Below are 24,152 nucleotides of genomic sequence, written 5' to 3' on the forward strand. Positions count from 1 at the left end.
TTGTAGCCATTTAGAGAATCTGGTATATGTAGCCATTTAGAGAATCTGGTATATCTAGCCATTTGGAGAATCTGGGATTTGTAGCCATTTAGAGAATCTGGTATTTGTAGCCATTTAGAGAATGTGGTATATGTAGCCATTTAGAGAATCTGGGATTTGTAGCCATTTAGAGAATCTGGTATTTGTAGCCATTTGGAGAATCTGGTATATGTAGCCATTTAGAGAATCTGGTATATGTAGCCATTTAGAGAATCTGGTATATGTAGCCATTTAGAGAATCTGGTATTTGTAGCCCTTTAGAGAATCTGGGATTTGTAGCCATTTAGAGAATCTGGTATATGTAGCCATTTAGAGAATCTGGTATATGTAGCCATTTAGAGAATCTGGTATTTGTAGCCATTTAGAGAATCTGGTATTTGTAGCCATTTAGAGAATTTGGTATATGTAGCCATTTGGAGAATCTGGTATATGTAGCCATTTAGAGAATCTGGTATATCTAGCCATTTGGAGAATCTGGGATATGTAGCCATTTAGAGAATCTGGTATATGTAGCCATTTAGAGAATCTGGTATTTGTAGCCATTTAGAGAATCTGGTATATCTAGCCATTTAGAGAATCTGGGATTTGTAGCCATTTAGAGAATCTGGTATTTGTAGCCATTTAGAGAATCTGGTATATCTAGCCATTTGGAGAATCTGGGATTTGTAGCCATTTGGAGAATCTGGGATTTGTAGCCATTTAGAGAATCTGGTATTTGTAGCCCTTTAGAGAATCTGGTATTTGTAGCCATTTAGAGAATCTGGTATATCTAGCCATTTGGAGAATCTGGTATTTGTAGCCTTTTAGAGAATCTGGTATTTGTAGCCATTTGGAGAATCTGGGATTTGTAGCCATTTAGAGAATCTGGTATTTGTAGCCATTTAGAGAATCTGGTATTTGTAGCCATTTAGAGAATCTGGTATATCTAGCCATTTGGAGAATCTGGTATTTGTAGCCATTTAGAGAATCTGGTATTTGTAGCCATTTGGAGAATCTGGGATTTGTAGCCCTTTAGAGAATCTGGGATTTGTAGCCATTTAGAGAATCTGGTATTTGTAGCCATTTAGAGAATCTGGTATTTGTAGCCTTTTAGAGAATCTGGTATTTGTAGCCATTTGGAGAATCTGGGATTTGTAGGCATTTAGAGAATCTGGTATATGTAGCCCTTTAGAGAATCTGGTATATCTAGCCATTTAGAGAATCTGGTATATGTAGCCATTTAGAGAATCTGGGATTTGTAGCCCTTTAGAGAATCTGGGATTTGTAGCCATTTAGAGAATCTGGTATATGTAGCCATATGGAGAATCTGGTATATCTAGCCATTTAGAGAATCTGGTATATGTAGCCATTTAGAGAATCTGGTATATCTAGCCATTTAGAGAGTCTGGTATATCTAGCCATTTAGAGAATCTGGTATATGTAGCCATTAAGAGAATCTGGTATTTGTAGCCATTTAGAGAATCTGGGATTTGTAGCCATTTAGAGAATCTGGTATATCTAGCCATTTGGAGAATCTGGGATTTGTAGCCCTTTAGAGAATCTGGGATTTGTAGCCATTTGGAGAATCTGGTATATCTAGCCATTTGGAGAATCTGGGATTTGTAGCCCTTTCGAGAATCTGGGATTTGTAGCCATTTAGAGAATCTGGTATTTGTAGCCATTTTGGAGAATCTGGTATATGTAGCCATTTAGAGAATTTGGTATGTGTAGCCATTTGGAGAATCTGGTATTTGTAGCCATTTAGAGAATCTGGTATATCTAGCCATTTGGAGAATCTGGGATATGTAGCCATTTAGAGAATCTGGTATATGTAGCCATTTGGAGAATCTGGTATATGTAGCCATTTGGAGAATCTGGTATATGTAGCCATTTAGAGAATCTGGTATTTGGAGAATCTGGTATATGTAGCCATTTGGAGAATCTGGGATTTGTAGCCATTTAGAGAATCTGGGATATTTAGCCATTTAGAGAATCTGGTATTTGTCGCCATTTAGAGAATCTGGGATATGTCGCCATTTAGAGAATCTGGTATTTGTAGCCATTTAGAGAATCTGGTATATGTAGCCATTTAGAGAATCTGGTATATCTAGCCATTTGGAGAATCTGGGATATGTAGCCATTTAGAGAATCTGGTATATGTAGCCATTTCGAGAATTTGGTATATGTAGCCATTTAGAGAATCTGGTATATCTAGCCATTTGGAGAATCTGGGATATGTCGCCATTTAGAGAATCTGGTATTTGTAGCCATTTAGAGAATTTGGTATATGTAGCCATTTGGAGAATCTGGGATATGTAGCCATTTAGAGAATCTGGTATATCTAGCCATTTGGAGAATCTGGGATATGTAGCCATTTAGAGAATCTGGTATATGTAGCCATTTAGAGAATCTGGTATATGTCGCCATTTGGAGAATCTGGTATATGTAGCCATTTAGAGAATCTGGTATATGTAGCCATTTAGAGAATCTGGGATTTGTAGCCATTTGGAGAATCTGGGATATGCAGACATTTAGAGAATCTGGTATATGTAGCCATATGGAGAATCTGGTATATGTAGCCATTTTGAGAATCTGGTATATGTAGCCATTTAGAGAATCTGGTATTTGTCGCCATTTAGAGAATCTGGGATATGTAGCCATTTGGAGAATCTGGTATATGTAGCCATTTAGAGAATCTGGTATTTGTCGCCATTTAGAGAATCTGGTATATGTCGCCATTTGGAGAATCTGGTATATGTAGCCATTTAGAGAATCTGGTATTTGTCGCCATTTAGAGAATCTGGGATATGTAGCCATTTAGAGAATCTGGTATATGTAGCCATTTAGAGAATCTGGGATATGCAGACATTTAGAGAATCTGGTATATGTAGACATTTAGAGAATCTGGTATATGTAGCCATTTAGAGAATCTGGTATATGTAGCCATTTTGAGAATCTGGTGTATGGAGCCATTTAGAGAGTCTGGTATATGTAGCCATTTGGAGAATCTCGTATATGTAGCCATTTAGAGAGTCTGGTATATGTAGCCATTTGGAGAATCTGGTATATGTAGCCATTTAGAGAATCTGGTATATGTAGCCATTTGGAGAATCTGCGATTTGTAGGCATTTGGAGAATCTGGTATATGTAGCCATTTAGAGAATCTGGTATATGTAGCCATTTAGAGAATATGGTATATGTAGCCGTTTAGAGAATCTGGTATATGTAGCCATTTAGAGAATCTGGTATTTGTAGCCATTTGGAGAATCTGGTATATGTAGCCATTTAGAGGATCTGGTATATGTAGCCATTTAGAGAATCTGGTATATGTAGCCATTTAGAGAATCTGGTATATGTAGCCATTTGGAGAATCTGGTATTTGTAGCCATTTAGAGAATCTGGTATATCTAGCCATTTAGAGAATCTGGTATATGTAGCCATTTAGAGAATCTGGTATTTGTAGCCATTTGGAGAATCTGGTATATGTAGCCATTTAGAGGATCTGGTATATGTAGCCATTTAGAGAATCTGGTATTTGTAGCCATTTAGAGAATCTGGTATATGTAGCCATTTGGAGAATCTGGTATTTGTAGCCATTTAGAGAATCTGGTATATCTAGCCATTTAGAGAATCTGGTATTTGTAGCCATTTAGAGAATCTGGTATATCTAGCCATTTGGAGAATCTGGGATTTGTAGCCATTTAGAGAATCTGGTATATCTAGCCATTTGGAGAATCTGGGATTTGTAGCCCTTTAGAGAATCTGGGATTTGTAGCCATTTAGAGAATCTGGTATTTGTAGCCCTTTAGAGAATCTGGTATATGTAGCCATTTAGAGAATCTGGTATATGTAACCCTTTAGAGAATCTGGTATATGTAGCCCTTTAGAGAATCTGGTATATGTAGCCCTTTAGAGAATCTGGTATATGTAGCCCTTTAGAGAATCTGGGATTTGTAGCCATTTAGAGAATCTGGGATTTGTAGCCCTTTAGAGAATCTGGTATATGTAGCCATTTAGAGAATCTGGTATTTGTAGCCATTTAGAGAATCTGGTATTTGTAGCCATTTAGAGAATCTGGTATATCTAGCCATTTAGAGAATCTGGGATTTGTAGCCATTTAGAGAATCTGGTATATCTAGCCATTTGGAGAATCTGGGATTTGTAGCCATTTAGAGAATCTGGGATTTGTAGCCATTTAGAGAATCTGGTATATCTAGCCATTTGGAGAATCTGGGATTTGTAGCCCTTTAGAGAATCTGGGATTTGTAGCCATTTAGAGAATCTGGTATTTGTAGCCATTTAGAGAATCTGGTATTTGTAGCCATTTAGAGAATCTGGTATATCTAGCCATTTGGAGAATCTGGGATTTGTAGCCATTTAGAGAATCTGGTATTTGTAGCCATTTAGAGAATGTGGTATATGTAGCCATTTAGAGAATCTGGGATTTGTAGCCATTTAGAGAATCTGGTATTTGTAGCCATTTAGAGAATCTGGGATTTGTAGCCATTTAGAGAATCTGGTATATGTAGCCATTTAGAGAATGTGGTATATGTAGCCATTTAGAGAATCTGGGATTTGTAGCCATTTAGAGAATCTGGTATTTGTAGCCATTTGGAGAATCTGGTATATGTAGCCATTTAGAGAATCTGGTATATGTAGCCATTTAGAGAATCTGGTATATGTAGCCATTTAGAGAATCTGGTATTTGTAGCCCTTTAGAGAATCTGGGATTTGTAGCCATTTAGAGAATCTGGTATATGTAGCCATTTAGAGAATCTGGTATATGTAGCCATTTAGAGAATCTGGTATTTGTAGCCATTTAGAGAATCTGGTATTTGTAGCCATTTAGAGAATTTGGTATATGTAGCCATTTGGAGAATCTGGTATATGTAGCCATTTAGAGAATCTGGTATATCTAGCCATTTAGAGAATCTGGTATATGTAGCCATTTAGAGAATCTGGTATATGTAGCCATTTAGAGAATCTGGTATATGTCGCCATTTGGAGAATCTGGTATATGTAGCCATTTAGAGAATCTGGTATATGTAGCCATTTAGAGAATCTGGGATTTGTAGCCATTTGGAGAATCTGGGATATGCAGACATTTAGAGAATCTGGTATATGTAGCCATATGGAGAATCTGGTATATGTAGCCATTTTGAGAATCTGGTATATGTAGCCATTCAGAGAATCTGGTATTTGTAGCCATTTAGAGAATCTGGTATTTGTAGCCGTTTGGAGAATCTGGTATATGTAGCCATTTGGAGAATCTGGTATATGTAGCCATTTAGAGAATCTGGTATATGTAGCCATTTAGAGAATCTGGGATTTGTAGCCATTTGGAGAATCTGGGATATGCAGACATTTAGAGAATCTGGTATATGTAGCCATATGGAGAATCTGGTATATGTAGCCATTTTGAGAATCTGGTATATGTAGCCATTCAGAGAATCTGGTATTTGTAGCCATTTAGAGAATCTGGTATTTGTAGCCGTTTGGAGAATCTGGTATATGTAGCCATTTAGAGAATCTGGTATATGTAGCCATTTAGAGAATCTGGTATATGTAGCCATTTGGAGAATCTGGGATATGTAGCATTTAGAGAATCTGGTATATATAGCCATTTAGAGAATCTGGTATATGTAGCCATTTGGAGAATCTGGTATATGTAGCCATTTAGAGAATCTGGTATTTGTAGCCATTTAGAGAATCTGGTATATGTAGCCATTTGGAGAATCTGGTATATATAGCCATTTAGAGAATCTGGTATATGTAGCTATTTGGAGAATCTGGGATATGTAGCCATTTAGAGAATCTGGTATATGTAGCCATTTAGAGAATCTGGCATATGTAGCCATTTAGAGAATCTGGTATTTGTAGCCATTTAGAGAATCTGGGATATGTAGCCATTTGGAGAATCTGGGATATGTAGCCATTTAGAGAATCTGGTATATGTAGCCATTTAGAGAATCTGGCATATGTAGCCATTTAGAGAATCTGGTATTTGTAGCCATTTAGAGAATCTGGTATATGTAGCCATTTGGAGAATCTGGGATATGTAGCCATTTAGAGAATCTGGTATATGTAGCCATTTAGAGAATCTGGTATATGTAGCCATTTAGAGAATCTGGTATATGTAGCCATTTAGAGAATCTGGTATATGTAGCCATTTAGAGAATCTGGTATATGTAGCCATTTAGAGAATCTGGTATTTGTAGCCATTTAGAGAATCTGGTATATGTAGCCATTTAGAGAATCTGGTATATCTAGCCATTTGGATAATCTGGTATTTGTAGCCATTTAGAGAATCTGGTATATGTAGCCATTTGGAGAATCTGGTATATGTCGCCATTTAGAGAATCTGGTATATGTAGCCATTTAGAGAATCTGGTATATGTCGCCATTTAGAGAATCTGGTATTTGAAGCCATTTAGAGAATCTGGTATATCTAGCCATTTAGAGAATCTGGTATATCTAGCCATTTAGAGAATCTGGTATATGTAGCCATTTAGAGAATCTGGTATATGTAGCCATTTAGAGAATCTGGTATTTGTAGCCATTTAGAGAATCTGGTATTTGAAGCCATTTAGAGAATCTGGTATATCTAGCCATTTAGAGAATCTGGTATATGTAGCCATTTAGAGAATCTGGTATATGTAGCCATTTAGAGAATCTGGTATATGTAGCCATTTAGAGAATCTGGTATTTGAAGCCATTTAGAGAATCTGGGATATGCAGACATTTAGAGAATCTGGTATATGTAGCCATTTAGAGAATCTGGTATATGTAGCCATTTAGAGAATCTGGTATTTGTAGCGATTTAGAGAATCTGGTATATGTAGCCATTTAGAGAATCTGGTATATGTAGTCATTCTTCTCCATCGCTGCTCCCACCCTCTGGAACTCACTACCTCACACCATCAGAGACTCCTCCTCACTCACCACATTCAAAACATCACTAAAGACCCACCTGTTCAACGCTGCATTCAACATTCAACCCACAGCATTTAACCCCTGACTATCTCTTCTCCTTCTCCCTCCTTTTGCTTTAAATATTTCCCTATTGATTCTTGTCTTGTCTTTTTGATTCTTGTCTTATATATATGCCGTATATCGCTGCTGTTTGTTTTCTTGATTCTTGTCTTTTTGCAATTGTTGTTTTCATGTATTGTTATGCATTATGTTTTCCACTCTGTCAAAGCGCCTTTGGGCTTCTGGAAAAGCGCTATACAAAATAAATGAATTATTATTATTATTATTATTTAGAGAATCTGGTATATGTAGCCATTTAGAGAATCTGGTATATCTAGCCATTTGGAGAATCTGGTATTTGTAGCCATTTAGAGAATCTGGTATATCTAGCCATTTGGAGAATCTGGGATTTGTAGCCATTTAGAGAATCTGGTATTTGTAGCCATTTGGAGAATCTGGTATATGTAGCCATTTAGAGAATCTGGTATATGTAGCCATTTGGAGAATCTGGTATATGTAGCCATTTGGAGAATCTGGTATTTGTAGCCATTTAGAGAATCTGGTATATGTAGCCATTTGGAGAATCTGGTATTTGTAGCCATTTGGAGAATCTGGTATATGTAGCCATTTAGAGAATCTGGTATATCTAGCCATTTAGAGAATCTGGTATATGTAGCCATTTGGAGAATCTGGTATTTGTAGCCATTTGGAGAATCTGGTATTTGTAGCCATTTAGAGAATCTGGTATATCTAGCCATTTAGAGAATCTGGTATATGTAGCCATTTAGAGAATCTGGTATATCTAGCCATTTAGAGAATCTGGTATTTGTAGCCATTTGGAGAATCTGGTATTTGTAGCCCTTTAGAGAATCTGGGATTTGTAGCCATTTAGAGAATCTGGTATTTGTAGCCCTTTAGAGAATCTGGGATTTGTAGCCATTTAGAGAATCTGGTATTTGTAGCCCTTTAGAGAATCTGGGATTTGTAGCCATTTAGAGAATCTGGTATTTGTAGCCCTTTAGAGAATCTGGGATTTGTAGCCATTTAGAGAATCTGGTATTTGTAGCCATTTAGAGAATCTGGTATATCTAGCCATTTGGAGAATCTGGGATTTGTAGCCATTTGGAGAATCTGGGATTTGTAGCCATTTAGAGAATCTGGTATTTGTAGCCCTTTAGAGAATCTGGTATTTGTAGCCATTTAGAGAATCTGGTATATCTAGCCATTTGGAGAATCTGGTATTTGTAGCCTTTTAGAGAATCTGGTATTTGTAGCCATTTGGAGAATCTGGGATTTGTAGCCATTTAGAGAATCTGGTATTTGTAGCCATTTAGAGAATCTGGTATTTGTAGCCATTTAGAGAATCTGGTATATCTAGCCATTTGGAGAATCTGGTATTTGTAGCCATTTAGAGAATCTGGTATTTGTAGCCATTTGGAGAATCTGGGATTTGTAGCCATTTAGAGAATCTGGTATTTGTAGCCATTTGGAGAATCTGGGATTTGTAGCCATTTAGAGAATCTGGGATTTGTAGCCATTTAGAGAATCTGGTATTTGTAGCCATTTAGAGAATCTGGGATTTGTAGCCATTTAGAGAATTTGGTATATGTAGCCATTTGGAGAATCTGGGATTTGTAGCCATTTAGAGAATCTGGGATTTGTAGCCATTTAGAGAATCTGGTATTTGTAGCCATTTAGAGAATCTGGTATTTGTAGCCATTTAGAGAATCTGGTATTTGTAGCCATTTAGAGAATCTGGTATTTGTAGCCATTTAGAGAATCTGGTATTTGTAGCCTTTTAGAGAATCTGGTATTTGTAGCCATTTGGAGAATCTGGGATTTGTAGGCATTTAGAGAATCTGGTATATGTAGCCCTTTAGAGAATCTGGTATATCTAGCCATTTAGAGAATCTGGTATATGTAGCCATTTAGAGAATCTGGGATTTGTAGCCATTTAGAGAATCTGGGATTTGTAGCCATTTAGAGAATCTGGGATTTGTAGCCATTTAGAGAATCTGGTATATGTAGCCCTTTAGAGAATCTGGTATATCTAGCCATTTAGAGAATCTGGTATATCTAGCCATTTAGAGAATCTGGGATTTGTAGCCCTTTAGAGAATCTGGGATTTGTAGCCATTTAGAGAATCTGGTATATGTAGCCATATGGAGAATCTGGTATATCTAGCCATTTAGAGAATCTGGTATATGTAGCCATTTAGAGAATCTGGTATATCTAGCCATTTAGAGAGTCTGGTATATCTAGCCATTTAGAGAATCTGGTATATGTAGCCATTAAGAGAATCTGGTATTTGTAGCCATTTAGAGAATCTGGGATTTGTAGCCATTTAGAGAATCTGGTATATCTAGCCATTTGGAGAATCTGGGATTTGTAGCCCTTTAGAGAATCTGGGATTTGTAGCCATTTGGAGAATCTGGTATATCTAGCCATTTGGAGAATCTGGGATTTGTAGCCCTTTCGAGAATCTGGGATTTGTAGCCATTTAGAGAATCTGGTATTTGTAGCCATTTTGGAGAATCTGGTATATGTAGCCATTTAGAGAATTTGGTATGTGTAGCCATTTGGAGAATCTGGTATTTGTAGCCATTTAGAGAATCTGGTATATCTAGCCATTTGGAGAATCTGGGATATGTAGCCATTTAGAGAATCTGGTATATGTAGCCATTTGGAGAATCTGGTATATGTAGCCATTTGGAGAATCTGGTATATGTAGCCATTTAGAGAATCTGGTATTTGGAGAATCTGGTATATGTAGCCATTTGGAGAATCTGGGATTTGTAGCCATTTAGAGAATCTGGGATATTTAGCCATTTAGAGAATCTGGTATTTGTCGCCATTTAGAGAATCTGGGATATGTCGCCATTTAGAGAATCTGGTATTTGTAGCCATTTAGAGAATCTGGTATATGTAGCCATTTAGAGAATCTGGTATATCTAGCCATTTGGAGAATCTGGGATATGTAGCCATTTAGAGAATCTGGTATATGTAGCCATTTCGAGAATTTGGTATATGTAGCCATTTAGAGAATCTGGTATATCTAGCCATTTGGAGAATCTGGGATATGTCGCCATTTAGAGAATCTGGTATTTGTAGCCATTTAGAGAATTTGGTATATGTAGCCATTTGGAGAATCTGGGATATGTAGCCATTTAGAGAATCTGGTATATCTAGCCATTTGGAGAATCTGGGATATGTAGCCATTTAGAGAATCTGGTATATGTAGCCATTTAGAGAATCTGGTATATGTCGCCATTTGGAGAATCTGGTATATGTAGCCATTTAGAGAATCTGGTATATGTAGCCATTTAGAGAATCTGGGATTTGTAGCCATTTGGAGAATCTGGGATATGCAGACATTTAGAGAATCTGGTATATGTAGCCATATGGAGAATCTGGTATATGTAGCCATTTTGAGAATCTGGTATATGTAGCCATTTAGAGAATCTGGTATTTGTCGCCATTTAGAGAATCTGGGATATGTAGCCATTTGGAGAATCTGGTATATGTAGCCATTTAGAGAATCTGGTATTTGTCGCCATTTAGAGAATCTGGTATATGTCGCCATTTGGAGAATCTGGTATATGTAGCCATTTAGAGAATCTGGTATTTGTCGCCATTTAGAGAATCTGGGATATGTAGCCATTTAGAGAATCTGGTATATGTAGCCATTTAGAGAATCTGGGATATGCAGACATTTAGAGAATCTGGTATATGTAGACATTTCGAGAATCTGGTGTATGGAGCCATTTAGAGAGTCTGGTATATGTAGCCATTTGGAGAATCTCGTATATGTAGCCATTTAGAGAGTCTGGTATATGTAGCCATTTGGAGAATCTGGTATATGTAGCCATTTAGAGAATCTGGTATATGTAGCCATTTGGAGAATCTGCGATTTGTAGGCATTTGGAGAATCTGGTATATGTAGCCATTTAGAGAATCTGGTATATGTAGCCATTTAGAGAATATGGTATATGTAGCCGTTTAGAGAATCTGGTATATGTAGCCATTTAGAGAATCTGGTATTTGTAGCCATTTGGAGAATCTGGTATATGTAGCCATTTAGAGGATCTGGTATATGTAGCCATTTAGAGAATCTGGTATATGTAGCCATTTAGAGAATCTGGTATATGTAGCCATTTAGAGAATCTGGCATATGTAGCCATTTCGAGAATCTGGTATTTGCAGCCATTTGGAGAATCTGGTATATGTAGCCATTTAGAGAATCTGGTATATGTAGCAATTTAGAGAATCTGGTATATGTAGCCATTTAGAGAATCTGGTATATGTAGCCATTTAGAGAATCTGGTATATGTAGCCATTTAGAGAATCTGGTATATGTAGCCATTTGGAGAATCTGGTATTTGTAGCCATTTGGAGAATCTGGTATATGTAGCCATTTAAAGAATCTGGTATTTGTAGCCATTTGGAGAATCTGGTATATGTAGCCATTTGGAGAATCTGGTATTTGTAGCCATTTGGAGAATCTGGTATATGTAGCCATTTAAAGAATCTGGTATTTGTAGCCATTTGGAGAATCTGGGATTTGTAGCCATTTAGAGAATCTGGTATTTGTAGGCATTTGGAGAATCTGGTATATGTAGCCATTTGGAGAATCTGGTATTTGTAGCCATTTGGAGAATCTGGTATATGTAGCCATTTAAAGAATCTGGTATTTGTAGCCATTTGGAGAATCTGGTATATGTAGCCATTTGGAGAATCTGGTATTTGTAGCCATTTGGAGAATCTGGTATATGTAGCCATTTAAAGAATCTGGTATTTGTAGCCATTTGGAGAATCTGGGATTTGTAGCCATTTAGAGAATCTGGTTTTTGTAGCCTTTTGGAGAATCTGGTATATGTAGCCATTTGGAGAATCTGGTATTTGTAGCCATTTGGAGAATCTGGTATATGTAGCCATTTAAAGAATCTGGTATTTGTAGCCATTTAGAGAATCTGGTATATGTAGCCATTTAAAGAATCTGGTATTTGTAGGCATTTGGAGAATCTGGTATATGTAGCCATTTAGAGAATCTGGTATATGTAGCCATTTGGAGAATCTGGTATATGTAGCCATTTGGAGAATCTGGTATTTGTAGCCATTTAGAGAATCTGGTATATGTAGCCATTTAGAGATTCTGGTATTTGTAGCCATTTGGAGAATCTGGGATATGTAGCCATTTAGAGAATCTGGTATATGTAGCCATTTAGAGAATCTGGGATATGTAGCCATTTAGAGAATCTGGTATTTGTAGCCATTTTGGAGAACCTGGTATATGTAGCCATTTCGAGAATCTGGTATATGTAGCCATTTAGAGAATCTGGGATGTGTAGACATTTAGAGAATCTGGTATATGTAGCCATATGGAGAATCTGGTATATGTAGCCATTTAGAGAATCTGGGATTTGTAGCCATTTGGAGAATCTGGGATATGTAGCCATTTAGAGAATCTGGTATATGTAGCCATTTAGAGAATCTGGGATTTGTAGCCATTTGGAGAATCTGGGATATGTAGCCATTTAGAGAATCTGGTATTTGTAGCCATTTGGAGAATCTGGTATATGTAGCCGTTTAGAGAATCTGGTATATGTAGCCATTTGGAGAATCTGCGATTTGTAGGCATTTGGAGAGTCTGGTATATGTAGCCATTTAGAGAATCTGGTATATGTAGCCATTTAGAGAATCTGGTATATGTAGCCGTTTAGAGAATCTGGTATATGTAGCCATTTAGAGAATCTGGTATATGTAGCCATTTAGAGAATCTGGTATATGTAGCCGTTTAGAGAATCTGGTATATGTAGCCATTTGGAGAATCTGGTATATGTAGCCATTTAGAGAATCTGGTATATGTAGCCATTTAGAGAATCTGGTATATGTAGCCATTTAGAGAATCTGGTATATGTAGCCATTTAGAGAGTGCTGCTGGACAACAGAGTTGGAATTTACCCGACTTCTGCTGAAACAACATGTCAGTCGTAGACTGGGCCTAGTGCCTACGTTATATTGGTGAACAAAATGAAGTGAGCTCGGCAAATGAGTTTAACAGGAAAAATTTGGGAAAATTCGTTTTCCCAAAGTAAAAAGGCCACAACCATGAAAGCTTTTGAAAATGAACACTTGGCGGCAAGAACAGTCACTGTAGATAGTGATAATGGGCTTCAGCTTGAACTTAAAGGTAAGCTGTACACAGCATCAGCCTTAAATTAATCCCTCATGTAAGGAGTGGGTGGTTCTAGTAGTTTATTTATTTTTAAGAAAAGCGATCACAAGGGAACAATAATGGATCATCTATAATAATGTGTGTGTGTGTATGTGTATGTGTGTGTGTGTGTGTGTGTGTGTGTGTGTCTCATTCATAACTTCAAAACCATGAAACCTAGTAGCCCCAATCTTTGCATGCATACTTCTCAAATTGCAAGAGGGTGCATGAACTAAACCTGCATGTTTGGGTGTGTTAAAACACCCTTTTTGAAGATCATTTATGCTAAAATTTAAAATAAAACTAGAAACAGGCTTACCTTTGGTCAGTATGCGTCCAGCTCGCTCAACTCAGGGTCTTTATTTCTGCCATTTTGCCCGCTCAGTTCAAATTGCCTCGCCTCAGAACAGGTCGGTTTCTGTACAATAAAGCTTCATATATACGAATCGTAATATAGTTGATCTTCATACCGACAAATCACTGTATACATCGCAATGCATGCCTTTATTTAACTTCCGCACACATTTTACATGTAACATGTGATAAGCTCGAAAATCTCTTCACCTGAACTGAAAATGTTAACTGCGGAAATGACCTGAGGAGCAGTTCTGACTCCTAAAAGTGTCAATTTGTCAAATTCGGACATTGTTGGATACTCTGGGCATCTCAACATTTCGTTGGAGTTACTTGCTTGAGTGCTTAAGCCACTTGGCAAGTGCTCTACAAGCAGCTTGGTAATGAACATCCTGCTGTTCACCATTCTCTTATCTTTCATTTGCTATATTTGTCTTTTGAGTTTGATGATGACTTTGATAATTGTACATGACTTTTATGGTCAACTTTGAATGCTGTTCTTATGTCTATGAACTATGGGGCGCATTTCACTTTACCCATTTCCGATTCATTGTGTGGATAGTGTTACGGATTCTGCACTAATTATTGTTGTTATTATTATTATTGTGGTTTAAGGGAAAGGGTTATTGTGGTTAAAAGGTTTAAAAGCGCTCATGACAAAAATGATGCCGGAAATCGGATAGGGCACCGGAAGAGGTGGAGCGAAGAAGAAGAGTGCGTGAGGCAGAGGTGAAACGAGGCGTTTTGTAAAGGCTCCGTACCCAGCGTGGTCGAGCGTCCATGGAGAGTGAACTTTGAGTCCTGGAAAGGAATCTCATGCGATCGTTGTTATCGCTGGTGTCGTGGAAAAGCCTGCGAAGCCAGGTACAGGTGTGAGATTCCGGAGAATCTTCGCCTAGAGGCTGCGGCCCGAGGAAGAACCGACCACCATTTCGGGGACCTCACGCGTCGTTCGGGGACCCTTGGGTAGCTGCGTCCGCTGGTCCCGCCCTCCGGTGATTTGCCGAGGATGTGTGTGCGCGACAGCGGCCTTTGAAGAATACGGTGCGGTTCGCGACTGCACGGTGTATGTGCACGTTTGGATAGCGTCTTTGGGATTCCACTTTCCACCACCAATTGGCGTTGGCTGGGACCACGTGACGGTCCCCGCCTTACCTACATATCTCCTTACCCGCCTCATCGCCATCGCCATCGCCTCTTCGCCGGGAGCACCATTGTGTTCCAGAGACATTGAGAAGGGCTCTGTTTCAGTCCCTGGGGGTGCCGTGAGTTTGAGTTAGGTTACCATCTTAAGATTTGATTGTAGGGTTGATTCCCCCATTGTTGTATGGTTCTTTTTGTGTGCTTTTAATGTAATATTTGTTCATTGACAACCAAGGGTGTGGTTTTCTTATTGATTTGGATTGTTTCCTTTGGTGGTTTCCTGGATGGTTTCATTAGTGATTGATTGCGACACGGACTAACATATATATCTTTCTGCCGGGGTTCCTCTCGGGGTTCGGAGGTTACCGAGACCAGGAGATTGCAGAGGACCCTGTAACAATAGTATCATTACAAACAAGCGTTACGCCTAGGTCCCCCGTCGGTGAAGTAATGTGAGTTGATAAAGTGGAAGACGCAAGGCGGCCATCTTGGATTTTGACGTGGCGACCCAATTTTCAATAGCGTTCTCCCTTATGCGAAGATACACCCACACACCAGATTAGAAATTAGTAGTTCGTTTATTTTTCAAGATATTTCGCTCACAAGGTTCAGACATATATATGGTGGTGGCCATCTTGGATTTTGACGTGGCGCCCCAATTTTCAATAGCGTTCTTCCTTATGCCTAGATACACCCACACACCAGATTAGAAATTAGTAGTTCGTTTATTTTTTAAGATATTCCGCTCACAAGGTTGAGACATACATGGCGGCGGCCATCTTGGATTTTGACGTGGCGACCCAATTTTCAATAGCGTTCTTCCTTATGCGTAGATACACACTCACACCAGATTAGAAGTTAGTAGTTCGTTTATTTTTCAAGATATTTCGCTCACAAGGTTAAGACATATAAATGGTGGCGGCCATTTTGTATTTTGACGTGGCGACCCAATTTTCAATAGCGTTCTTCCTTATGCCTAGATATACCCACATACCAGATTAGAAGTTGGTACTTCGCTTATTTTTCAAGTTATTCCGCTCACAAGGTTCAGACATACATGGCGGTGGCCATCTTGGATTTTGACGTGGGTTGCACCCACACACCAAATTAGAATTCGGTCCTTCGCTTACGCACGCACGCACACACGTACGTACGCATGCACGCACAGACGGACGGACGCACACACACGGACGGAGGGGAAAACCATAGTCTCCCTTTCGCTCCGCGGTGCGACGGGGGACATTAAGTGTTATCATTACAAAAGGGTGCTTATAAAACCTCAATACTGTACTGTACAACAGCATTATTTGCAAAATAATAATTATATATGCCTCTGGCATTGGAATTCGGAGGTGAGGTGGGAGGGGAAGGAGTGGGGTGGGACTACAGAGGGAAGGGAAGGGGTGGGAGCTCTTTTGCACCTGTTGTTAAGTTTGCCAAACCCTTGTATTATATGGTGCTGCCTTCCCATCTCCTCCGCTCATGCTGCCTATGCTTCCCCTATCCTCACGCTGCTCCTCTCGTCACACTGCCTACACTTCCCCTTTCATCACGCTGCCTTCACTTCCCCTTTCGTCACGCTGCCTACCTTCCCCTTTCGTCACGCTGCCTTCCATTGCCCTCTCCTCATGTTGCCTTCCCTTCCCCTCTCCTCACGCTGCCTTTCCTTACCCTCTGTTCATGCTGCCTTCCCTTCCCCTCACCTCATGCTGCCTTCCCTTCCCCTCTCCTCACGCTGCCTTCCCTTCCACTCATGCTGCCTTCCCTTCCACTCATGCTGCCTTCCCTTCCCCTCTCCTCACACTGCCTTCCCTTACCCTCTGTTCACGCTGCCTTTCCTTCCCCTCTGCTAACGCTGCCTTCCCTTCCCCTCTCCTCACGCTGCCTTTCCTTACCCTCTGTTCACGCTGCCTTCCCTTGCCCTCTCCCCATGTTGCCTTCCCTTCCCCTCTCCTCATGCTGCCTTTCCTTACCCTCTGTTCACGCTGCCTTCCCTTGCCCTCTCCTCATGTTGGCTTCCCTTCCCCTCTCCTCACACTGCCTTTCCTTACCCTCTGTTCATGCTGCCTTCCCTTGCCCTCTCCTCATGTTGCCTTCCCTTGCCCTCTGTGCATGCTGCCTTCGATTCTCCTCCCTTCACGCTGCCTTCCCTTCTCCTCCACTCACACTCCGTACGGCCATCCTTGGAGTTAGAACGGCAAAAATAAATTGGAGGATTATAATTAATAAATAAAGCAACAGGCCAAGTACCACACGACAGGATGTGGTAATCTTCAACCTGATGAAGCAGCACTTACTGGAAGGTATGCATGGAAGGTATGCATGGAAGGTATGCATGGAAGGTATGCATGCACACTTGCTCAAAGTCGTCTAGTCTGTGTTTGAATCCCGACCAAGCTATAAACTGTCATTCCAGTGTTTCACAGGCTGGGTGATTCATGAATGTGTGTGTGATGGACATTAAACTGGGCGTCAAATCTGCTGGATTTTTCCTCCTCTCTCCCTCCATCTCATCTCCCATCTCTATCTTGCCCCATCCTTGCCCTCCCTTAGCTCCCACCCTCCCTCCCAGAGTGTACAGTATAGTGACATGTTCTTAGACGTGGCTCTCCCACCCTTCGTGCGTCTGTCTCTCTCTGTCTGTCTGTGTGTCTCTCCCTCTCCGTCTCTCTCTCTCCGTCTCTCTTCCTCTTCCTCTTCCTCTTCCTCTTCCTCTTCCTCTCTCTCTCTCTCTCTCTCTCTCTCTCTCTCTCTCTCTCTCTCTCAACTTTTCACAGCTGCCGCTCACTTAGCATGCACGTGCAAGCGCCAGGTCTGTTGCTCAGGCACTGGTGGTACGTGCTGTGTCTCTTGTTGCTTTTCTTTTCCACCTTTTGGTTCTTTCTGCTGTCCGAGTGTCGGTGTCCCTTTCTATCGTCTTGTCTACTGAGCGAGAGAGAGAGAGACAGCACGGCTAAAGGTAGCCACTTTAAGTGGTTAACGGGATTTATTTATTTCCCAGTTATTGTTGTTGGTTTTTCGTTTATTTAGGCTTTATAAACCTTAGTACCATTTTATTGGTTATTTTCGTTTAGTTACTTCAAATGGCTAGCAAGAATAGTCGAAGTACTCCCGGTCGCGACGCCGATGAGGTGTTAACAGATGAACACGGCATGTGTTTTGTCCCACCGGAAGATGTCTCGCTGGAGGAGACGCTCCTCACAATCGGAGAATTGATCGGGTGTGAGAACATCCGGGCAGCATCCCGAATGCACCACAAGGTGGTTGTTTTCGTTTCACGTGTCCGTTTCACGCGCATCGTCGTGCAGAACGGACTCACCTTGGGTAATGACCAGTTTGTTCCGGTTTCGCCATGGAACACTCCAGCCTCGAAGGTAATATTATCAAACGTCCTACCGACGCTGTCTAATGAGGAAATTCTTCAGAAGCTCGGTCAGTACGGTACTGTGGTGTCGAGAATTATCCAAGCCTCCATACGCACCACAGACGGGAAGCTTAAACATATCGAAACGTTCAGACGGTTTTGTTATGTTGTTTTGAAGGATGGTTTGACGCAATTGAATGTCTCCTCCCCCACCCCCTCATGACCATTACGGAGGATTCTATAGATGATTCGCCTTCAGTGCAGGAATCTACATCGGACCATCAAGGTACGGCTAAGAGTGGTGCTGATGAGACCCATACGGAGGTGCTTCGTGTAAGCGATGAGTCATCCAGTACAGCTGGTCATCGTGCAACCGATGAATCAGCAAATGTAAGGGAGAAGCCTCTACCTGTAGAGGGAATGATTTGTGAGGAGCAGCAGATTGTAGATGCGGCATCTCGGAAAAATTTGAAACGGTCACTTTTAAGTACTAGGAATGAGGATAAAGGTGGTAAAGTGTTGGTGGTGCAGACAGAAAGCAGTTTAAGCGGTTCAGATAGTCCTTCACATGAAACTATGGTTGGTGAAAACTATGGTTGCAAGGTGCTAAAACTATGGTTGACATGATACCACCTGCTCAGGATGAAGGGGGGTTTTTTTTCTGAAGGTTGTAATCAAACCTGCGAAACCGAACAACCTACTGATGACCATATCAATTCTAATGGGGAATGTAAAATACCCATTACCGCTAATAACGACTCCTCCCTCCCCATTGCAATGATGCATGAGGATAAAGAGGATGAGGAATCCAAGGTAGATGGGGATGGAACAGGTGTTTCTGTGCAGGTTCATGAGGAACCCATTACGAGCGTCACTAAGGGAATTCTAACTACCGAGACACTGATCGGCCATGAGGAGCCAGTGGCAATGGTTGACAGGGTCCCCCCCCCCCCCATCCCACCCCGCCCCCCCCCCCCCCCCCCACTCCACTCAGGAGGAAGAACAGCCTTTTGAAATCTCAAAATAAAATATTGTCAGATTTTTGAAGGAAACTTTCAGACAACGGCATGTACGAATTAAGGATCATTTTCCTAATATTCAGGCCTTCCTTGCAGCCGCAAAACCTTTGTTGCAAAGGAGCGATCATGTGGAAATCTCCGAACCTGAATTTCAGTGGCTGAGGAAAGCCGTCACGAAGGCAAATAAGGAATTAAATGAGGAAGGGGACTTCACCCCCCAGAAGAATCAACTATGGAACTAAATGTTGTATCCTTAAATATAAATGGAGGTAGTGCCCCCTTACTGAGGGCGCAAACCATTCAAGCGGTTGGAAAAGAAAAGGCTGACATTATTCTCTTACAAGAGACCCATGCAACTAGTGCTCAAGTAGCCGATTGGGGGAAACTTTTTAAGGGGCAATGGTGGCTAAGTGGGTTCCCTACACCTCGAGCCTGTGTTGCCATTTGCCTAAGTCATAAGATTTGTGCTCAACAGGCTTCATTTAAAGAAATCTATAAAGGGCATTTGATTTCCGTAGAATTTCTTTACAATACCCAAAAGATTATAGTAGTGAATGTTTAGGCACCATGTGACCCAATGGAGAGGAAAATCTTCTTTTCCACTCTACGGGATTTTGTAAAAACTCTGGACGCAACAGCTTTTATTTGTATCGCGGGCGATTTTAATTGCACAATTTGTCCGTCGATTGATAGGAATGGTCATGAGCCTCATGTTGCCTCTACGAAAGCTCTAGAGGACACCATCAACATCTTTCGGTTTAAGGATGTGTGGAGATCACAACACCCACGCTCACGCTGTTATACATGGTGTAGATGCAATGATGGTATTATGTCAATGGCAAGGCTGGACAGATTTTATGTGAACAAGCCAATGTTGAATGCAGTGTCTGTCTCCAAAATTTTACCAACTGGATTCACAGACCACAGTTTAATCTCAATGTCCTTTAAGTTACCCTTTCCACCCAGTGGTAGTGCTTACTGGTCTTTGAATACTCGCCTCTTACATGACAAGAAATTTAATGAGGCCTTTCACGTCTTGTGGGAGAAAATTCGCTCCTCTAGACCTGAGTATGATAGTCTCCGGCTGTGGTGGGACATTGCAAAGTCCCAAATTAAGAACTTCTGTCAACAGTATATTGTATACACCACTAAAATCCAATCAATATCAATCGATGTTAAAATCTGAAATTGTATCCTTAGAACAGAATATTGACGAGGTTGGGAGAGGTGCACGTGCCCAACTAATATGGGCAAAGAAAGCAGTGCTAGCAGAAACGGTACGGCAACGGGCGATGGGTGCCTTGGTCCGAATGCGAATGAGCTATTTAACTCTGGACATGCCAAACAAAGATTTCTTTAAGTTAGAGTCTTCCCTCAAAGGGTCACAACAAATTCATACTTTACTCACCCCCAATGGGTCCCTGGTGACCTCCCAGCAGGCGATCAGGTGTACTCTGAAAGGTTTCTATTCTAACTTGTATTCTCCTCAGAACGTGGACAATGAGGTGATACGAGAGTTAATTGCTGGGCTTCCGAGTGTCGAGGAGGACGAGCGATGCGTGCTTGACTCCCCAATTCTGGCTGATGAACTTGAAGCAGCTGTGCGGAGCCTGAAAGACGGGAAAGCTTCTGGAATAGATGGCCTGCCCGCAGAATTCTATAAGACCTTCTGGGCCCTTGTGGGACCTGACTTACTCGATGTATTCGATGAAAGCATATGTGTCGGAGAACTTCCAATGTCTTGTAGACACTTCCAATTCCAATGTCGGAGAACTTCCAATCTCGCGAGATCACGACGAGGTCACGTCTTTTCGAAGCTGTTCCATGCGCTCACGCTTTCGAAGCTAAGCAATCTTTCACAATTGTGTTTTTGTCGAGACTGTATCTATCTTTCGGTGTGTGTACCTATAGCGTATCTTTAGGAAAATTTTCGGTGCTAATTTTTCATTCATGTATACACAATCGTCGGTTAATGCGTATCGAGTATTCTGAGGCCTAGTACTCATAGGCTTAGGCTACCGTACCGTCTCCGACCTTGTGGTTTTGTTTTTCTCTCAGCGGTTCATCGAATGGGCTGCAATTATTTTCGTTCTCTGTTTCGTCCCAGTCGTTCACCCCATACCTCCTTGTTTAATATCGCTACTCAAAAAAAACAAACCCAAAATTTTTTTTCCTTCTCAGGTCTTATTCGTTTACTTGTTGTTCTTATTTGTTCGTTCGTTCTTCGTTCACGTTGTTCGTGATCATGCGATCACGTGGTTAGAAATGTATAATCTCTCCCCTGAACAACTATTTTCTCTCATATATTATAACACCTTTTTCTTCTTCTCCTACAAAAGGATGCTTTCATCTTGCTCACCAAATGTATTCATTCCAAAAAAAATAAATAATACCATCTCTTACAGTTCCTCTTTTCTACATTCCCTAAACTCTCCAGAACTCCACCCCTCCTTCAGCGTCCTCAAACGTATTTTTGACTCGAAGGTCTCAAACTCATTTTGCAAATCAAAAGTGTACAATTCATGTTCGTTTCCCATGAATCGTACACTTTTCAAAATCCAATCTCACCCCTCCCCTCCAAATCTTCCCCATCCCCCCTTCCCTCCAAAACTTCCCCATCCCCCCTCCCCTCCAAAACTTCCCCATCACTCCTCCCCTCCAAATCCTCCCCACCAGCCCATCACTTTCAAATCTCCCCCCTTGCCCCTTCACTCCCCTCCCTCCTAAACTCCCCCCACACCCCTCCCCTCCGAGACTCTCCCTCGCTCCTCCCCTCCTAGACTCTCCTCTCACCCCTCCTCCTCAAAGCATCCTCCCTGCTTCTTCCCCCTTCCAACTTTCACCTTCATCTCCCCCAACCTTCTGCCTCGCTCTTCCCCTCCTCAAATAACACCTCACTGTGCCTCACCCAATCTCCATCAAACCTTTTGTCCGCCACATTCTTCCCTTTCTCCAAGCTATTCTGAAATCTCTGACACACCTTCAACAGCTCTCCCTACCTCTTCCTCCTCTTCCACATCTTACCCTACCCCTCCCCCCCCCCCTGTTCTGTACCCAATGCTCCCCCTTCCTCTTCATTAACGGTATGGACCTCAAACATCCGGGGCCTTCGCTCAAACTTGACTGATCTCTCCATACAGGTTGCTTCTGACAAACCAGATGTGATCTGCTTAACAGAAACTTTCCGCCTTCATGATGTCTATGATGCCTTGGTATCTCTCCCAGGTTACTCCCTCCTCCGGTATGATAGACCTGAGCCTCGTCCTGGAGGTGGGGTTGCTATCTTTATAAAAAACTCTCTTCCTCACTCGCCTTCCACTGCCCTCTCTCCACCTCACCCCCAGGAATACCTTTGGCTACAGCTTCCCCTTCGCTCCCACCTTTTGTTCATATGTGTGTTGTACCGTCCACCAAACAGTGATGACTCCATCTACATCTCGCTGTCTGATAATATGGACCAACTTCTATCTACCCATCCCAACTCTCTCTTCCTCATATGTGGTGATTTCAATTGTCACCATGCCAGTTGGCTGGGTGTGGGTACCTCTCTCACCAGCCATGGCTCTTCAGCAAAGGACTTCTGCGACTCACTGGGACTGACACAATCTGTCAATTTCCCGACCCGGATCTCAGTCAATGGAGCATCTTCTCTTCTGGACTTGGTTATGACTAACTTCCCTGAAAATGTTTGCTGCTCTTCTTCTGCTCCAATCGGCTTATCTGATCATGTGCTTGTCAAAGTGGACATCTCTCTGACCATTCTCAGAGAGCCTCCTCAGCGTCTACGAGTCTGGCATTTCACTCAGGCCAACTGGCATGGTCTTCAAGCAGCCATCAATCATCTGGACTGGTCTCCCATCTCTACCGCCTCTGACATCAACTCATCCTGGGAATTCTTTCAAAGTAAATTGCTCTCTCTCATGCACAGATTTATCCCATCTCGTCTTCAGTTGTCATACCCTTCCTCCCGTCCATGGTACACGGAATCTTGTGGTGAGGCTGTTGCCCTGAAACAACTTGCTTTCGTCTCCTGGAAAGCAAATCCAACGGAAGGAAATCTCATTTCCTTTCACGAAGCCCGAAACAAGTGTGTGTCCACCCTCAGGAGAGCCAGGAAACAATATCTCACCGTTCTCAAGACCGAACTCTCTTATCTGTCTCCCTCTTCCAAATCCTGGTGGCGTCTGGTCAAATCTGTTTCTGGTGTTTGTTCCCCCTCCATCCCCTCCCTCACCTCAAACGGCTTAACGGCCGACTCCGCACGTGAAAAAGCTGAATGCCTCAACTCTGTGTTTGCCTCTAAATCTTGTGTCCCAAACCCATCCCTCTCTGTACCCACCGTACCCAGTCGTACCCAGCTGCTCCTGGACTCTGTGTCCTTTCCTCCTGACAAGGTGGAAAAGTTTCTGTCAACCCTCGACTCTGATTCTGCAACTAGTCCTGACGGCATCAGCCCACGGGTCCTAAAATCATGTTCTTCCGCTCTTTCACTCCCTCTTTCTGTTCTCTTCACCCTCTCTTTTGCTCAAGGTCATCTGCCATCTGCTTGGAAATCAGCCAACATCACCGCTTTGCACAAAAAAGGTGCAAAAACAGATCCTAGCAACTACAGACCAATCAGCCTTCTCCCAATTAGCAGCAAAGTCATGGAATGCATCATTGCTTCAGATATGAAATCTTTCCTCTTCTCCAATGGCTTGATCTCTGATCATCAATTTGGTTTCAGACCTGGTCACTCTACTCTGGACATGCTGCTTCTGCTTTCTCAACAATGGATGGAGGTCCTCAACACCAAACAGGAAATTAGAGCTGTCTCCCTTGACATTTCACGTGCCTTCGATACGGTCTGGCACCCTGCTCTGCTCACCAAACTCTCCTCCTTTGGTATCCATGGAAATCTCCACGCATGGCTGGCGGACTTTCTCTCTGGTCGTAGTCAACGTGTGGCCCTGAATGGGTTTCTCTCATCTCCTCTTCCTGTTCAGGCTGGAGTTCCCCAAGGTAGTGTTCTGGGCCCTGTGCTTTTTCTGGTCTTCATCAATGATCTCTCTGACTCTCTTGAAAATCC

General features: G+C 41.6%; 1 protein-coding gene across 24 annotated transcripts in view; it reads right to left on the minus strand.

The window, feature by feature from the left end:
- The window catches only part of MRRF (mitochondrial ribosome recycling factor), a 183,155-nt gene that overhangs the window by 94,800 nt on the left and 64,203 nt on the right, over positions 1-24,152 (minus strand). The window lies entirely within an intron of this gene.

The sequence above is a fragment of the Myxine glutinosa genome, chromosome 1 (assembly GCF_964187855.1).
Source record: "Myxine glutinosa chromosome 1, kmMyxGlut1.1, whole genome shotgun sequence".
Classification (NCBI taxonomy): domain Eukaryota; kingdom Metazoa; phylum Chordata; class Myxini; order Myxiniformes; family Myxinidae; genus Myxine; species Myxine glutinosa.